Source organism: Rhinopithecus bieti, unplaced genomic scaffold, assembly GCF_001698545.2.
Source record: "Rhinopithecus bieti isolate Rb0 unplaced genomic scaffold, ASM169854v2 scaffold_78306, whole genome shotgun sequence".
Taxonomy (NCBI): domain Eukaryota; kingdom Metazoa; phylum Chordata; class Mammalia; order Primates; family Cercopithecidae; genus Rhinopithecus; species Rhinopithecus bieti.
Genome location: NW_016828928.1, coordinates 2,220 through 7,656, shown reverse-complemented (window position 1 = coordinate 7,656; position 5,437 = coordinate 2,220).

Here is a 5,437-nt window from a genome sequence, read left to right as displayed (position 1 = left end):
TTTTTTTTTTTTTTTTTTTTTTTTTTTTTTTTTTTTTTTTTTTTTTTTTTTTTTTTTTTTTTTTTTTTGAGACAGAGTTTTCCTCTGTCGCCCAGGCTGGAGTGCAGTGCAGTGACATGATCTTGGCTCACTCCAACCTTTGCCTCCTGGATTCAAGTGATTCTCCTGCCTCCGCCTCCCAAGTAGCTGACATTACTGGCATGCACCATCATGCCCGGCTAATATTTGTATTTTTAATAGAGACAGAGTTTCACCATGTTGGCCAGACTGGTCTCAAACTCGTGACCTCAGGTGATCCACCCGCCTCTGCCTCGCAAAGTACTGCAATTACAGGTGTGAGTCACCATACCCGGCCAACATTACTTTCAAAAGCAATAAGACAAAGCTTTTTGGATATATATATCCTCTCAGATTTTCTAGAAGAAAATTATATTGTTTGCAAACAGTGACAGTTTTGTCTCTTCCTTTACAATATTTATACATTTTTCTTTGTCTTTCACATTGACTGGAACCTCCAAGAAAATGTTGATGAGAAGCAGTGTTGTTGAACATCTTGCTTTTCTTTTTGACTTTGTAGACACTTTCACCATCTACATAAAAGTTTTTCAACTTTGTTTTACAATGTCCCACAGCAAAAAACAAACAGAAAACATTTTAGTTTTGCAACCCAGTATACACACAGACACACACACACACACACACAGACACATTTTCAAGAAATAATGCTTATCCTTTCTACCTGCAACACACTCTAATATTTTATGTTCTAGTACATGTTTTCATGCTGAGTGCATTAAAGACATTTAGAGGCTATTGGGGAAGTATGCATATGGCTAGGTTTTAGATGATATTAAGGGATTGCTGTTAATTTAGGTATGATAATGGTAGTGTGATTATGTGAGGAAATGTCCTTATATTTTAGAGATGCATACTGCTATGGTCTGAACGTCCCTTCCAAAACTCATGTTGAAACTTAATCCCCAATGTGGCAGTATTAAGAAGTGAGGCCTTTAAGAGGTGATTGGATCATGTAGGCTCTATCCTCAAGAATGGATTAATCCATTCATGAATTAATAAATTAATGGGTAATGAGCTATCATGGGAAGGGAACTGGTGGCTTTGTAAGAGAAAGAAGAGAGACCTGAGCTAGCATGCTATCACAGTAAGCCCCCTTGCCATGTGCTGCCCTGTGCCATCTTGGAACTCGTCAGGGAGTTCCTACCTGCAAGAAGGCTCTCACCAGTGTAGCTTCTCACTCTTGGACTTCTTTGCCTCCATGACTGTAAAATATAAATTCCTTTTCTTGATAAGTCGAGGCAGAGCAAGATGGGGAATAGAAAGCTCTACAGGCCATCCCCCCACTCTGCAAAACACAAAATTAACAACTATCTACACAGAAAATAACACCTTCATAAGAACCAAAAATTAGATAAACACTCCTAGTACCTTGTTTTAACTTCGTATTACTGAAAGACGCACTGAAGAGATAGGAAAAACAGTTCTGGATTATAACGCCACCCCTCCCCAACCCTGGTAGCAAAAGCATGGTGTGGAGAGCATCTCTGGGGTGTGGGAGAGGCAGAGCACAGCAATTGTGAGGCACTGGACTCAGTGCCACCCTGTTAGAGTAGAAAGGAAACCTGAATCAAACTTAGATAACACCCACCCACAGAGTGAGCATTTAAACCAACCCTAGCCAGGAGGGAATCGCCAATCCCAGGGATGCTTCTTGAGTGCTTTCAAACCTTGCCACCGAGGGCTACAGCACTCCGTGTCTCCAAGTAAACTTGAGAGACAATCTAGGCCATAAGGACTGCAACTCTTAGGCAGCCCTAGTCTTGAACTAGGCCTAAAGGCAGTGGACTGAGGGGGCACGATGTGTCATACTGAGACACCAGCTGGGGCAGCCAAGGGAGTGCTGGCATCACCTCTCCCCTAACCCCAGGCTGCACAGCTTGAGACTCCAAAAGAGACCTCTTAATTCCACTTAAGGAGAGGAGAAGGAAAAGTAGGGAGGACTTTGTCTTACATCTAGGAAACCAGCTCAGTCACAGCAGGATAGGGCACTGGTCTGAGTTGTGAGGCCTCTGTTCCAGACCCTAGCTCCCAGATGACATTTCTAGAAGGGAACCCACTGCTTTAAAGGAAAGGACCCAGTTCTGGCAGCATTTATCACTTGCTAACTGAAGAGCCCTTGGGCCCTGAATAAACAGTAGCAATACCCGGGTACTACATCAAGGGCCTTCAGTGAGCCTCTGAGATTTGCTGAATTCACATGAGACTCAGCACATTACTAGCTGTGGTTGCTACCAGGAAAAACTCCTTCTGCTTGAGAAAAGCAGAAAGAAAAGTAAAGGGACTTGGGTACCAGAACAGCCACAGGGGGGTAGTAGAGCACCAAGCAGGCATTTGGGGTCTCTGATTCCAGGACTTAACTCTTCGATGACATTTCTGGACATGCCCTGGCCCAGAGGGAAAACCACTGCCCTGAAGGGTAAGTCCCAAGTCAGGCAGCATTCACCACAAGCTGACTTAAAGAGACCTTGGGGCTTAAGGGAACATCGGCTACAGCCTGACAGTAGTCCTCATGGCCTAGGTGGCAGTGGCCACTGGGTGGGGCTCATCATCCTTTGCAAAGCAGAGGAAAGAGTGGAAAGGACTGCATCTTGTGGTTTGAGTGCCAGCTCAGCTGCAATACAGTAAAACTACAGGTAGACATCTAAGATATTTGACTGTAGTCCCTGGCCCCTAGACAACACTTCCAGACCCACCTGGTACCTGAGGAAACTTGCGGCCCTGAAGGAAAGAATACAGGCTTCACTGGCTTTGCCACCTGCTGATCGTAGAGGCCCAGGGCCTCGAGTGAATATAAGCAGTAGCGAGGGAGTGGTCACAGCAGACCTTGGGGGAGATGCAGTGCTGTGTTGGCCTCAGGTCTGACCCAAAGCAGTCAAAGTAGTGATGGCCACAGGAGTGCTTGTGTCACTCCATCCCCAGCTTTAGGTGGCTCAGAACAGAGAGAGAGACTCAGTATGTTTGGGAGATAGTAAGGGAAGAGAACAAGGGTCTCTGCCTAGCAATCCAGAGAATTCTCTCAGATCTTATCCTAGACCATCAAGGCAGTACCTCTATGAGTTTGAAGAAACCACAGCGTTACTGAGCTTGGAGTGCTCCCTAAAGTAGATATAACTTAGATCACAACACTAAAGTTCTTTCAAATATCTGAAAAGCCTCCCCAAGAAGGACAGTTACAAATAACCACAGACAGTGAAGACTACAATAAATACCTAACTCCTTAATGCCCAGACACCAAAGAATATCTGCTAGCACCAACAACATCCAGGAAAGCACAGCCTCACCAAATGAACTAAACAAGGCACCAAGAACCAATCCTGGAGGAACAGCTATGCTACCTTTCAGACAGAGAATTCAAAATATCTGTGTTGAGGAAACTCAAAAAAATTCAAGATAACACAGAGAAGGAATGCAGAATTGTATCAGAGATATTTAACAAAGACATTAAAATAATTAAAAAGAATCAAGCAGAATTTCTGGAGTTGAAAAATGCAATTGGCATACTGAAGAATGCATCAGAGTCCATTAATAGCAGAACTGATCAAACAGAAGAAAGAATTAGTGAGCTTGAAGATAGGCTATTTGAAAATACACAGTCAGGAGACAAAAGAAAAACTAATAAAAAACCTTAAAGCATGCCTATAGGGTATAGAAAATAGCCTCAAAAGGGCAAATCTAAGAGTTATTGGCCTTAAAGCAGAGGTAGAGAAAGAGATAAGGGTAGAAAGTTTATTCAAAGGGATAATAACAGAGAACTTCACAAACCTAAAGAAAGATATCAATATCCAAAAACAAGAAGGTTATAGAATACCAAGCAGATTTAACTCAAAGAAAACTTCCTCAAAGCATTTACTAATCAAACTCCCAAAGATGAAGGGTAAAGAAAAAAATTTTTAAAGCAGCAAGAAAACAAGAAACAATTAAAATTAAATGGACCTTCAATACATCTGGCAGCAGACTTGTCAGTGGAAACCTTAAGGCCAAGAGAGAGTGGCATGACATATTTAAAGTGCTGAAGGAAAAAAAATGTTTACCCTAGAATAGTATATTTGGTGAAAATATCCTTCAAGCATGAATGAGAAATAGACTTTCCCAGAAAAACAAAAGCTGAGGGATTTCATTAATATCAGACCTGTCCTATAAGAAATGCTAAAGGGAGTACTTCAGTCAGAAAAAAAAGGACATTAATGAGACATAAGTAATCATCTGAAGGTACAAAACTCACTGGTAATAGTAAGTACACAGAAAAACACAGAACATTATAACACTGTAACTGTTGTGTGTAACTACTCTTATCTTAAGTAGAAAGACTAAACAATGAACCAATCCAAAAATAATAACTACAATGATTTTTCAAGACTCAGACAGTACAATAAAATATATGTAGAAACAATAAAATGTTAAAAAAAGTGGTATAAAATTAAGGCATACAGTATTAGTGGGTTTTTTTTTTTTTTTTTTGCTTGTTTATGCAAACAGTGTTGTCATCAGCTTAAAATAATGGGTTATAGTATCTCCAAGCGTCATAGCAACCTCAAACCATAAAACACACAATGGATACACAAAAAATAAAAAGCAAGAAAGTAAATCATATCACTAGAGAAAATTATCTTCCCTAATGAATTCAAAAAGGAGAAAAAGAAGGAAGAGAAGACCACAAAATAACCAGAAAACAAATAACAAAATGGCAGGAGTAAGTCCTTACTTATCGATAATGACATTGACTGTAAATGGACTAAACTATCCAATCAAAAGACATAAAATGGAGCCTGGATGAAGTGGCTCATGCCTGTAATCCCAGCACTTTGGGAGGCTGAGGAGGGCAGATCACTTGAGGTCAGGAGTTTGAGACCAGCCTGGCCAACATGTTGAAACCTCATCTCTACTAAAAATACAAAAATTAGCTGGGTGTGGTGGCAGGTACCTGTAATCCCAGCTACTCGGGGGGCTGAGATGGAAAGATCACTTGAACCCAAGAGGTGGGGAGGTTGTAGTGAGATGAGTCACTCCAGCCTGGGTGACAGAGCAAGACTCCACCTCCAAAAAAATAAAAAAGAAAAGAAAAGAAAATGATTGGCCAGGCGCGGTGGCACAAGCCTGTAATCCCAGCATTTTGGGAGGCCGAGACGGGTGGATCACGAGGTCAGGAGATCGAGACCATCCTGGCTAACATGGTGAAACCCCGTCTCTACTAAAAAAAATACAAAAAACTAGCCAGGTGAGGTGGCGGGCACCTGTAGTCCCAGCTACTCGGGAGGCTGAGGCAGGAGAATGGTGTAAACCCGGGAGGCGGAGCTTGCAGTGAGCTGAGATCCGGCCACTGCACTCCAGCCAGGGCGACAGAGCAAGACTCCGTCTCAAA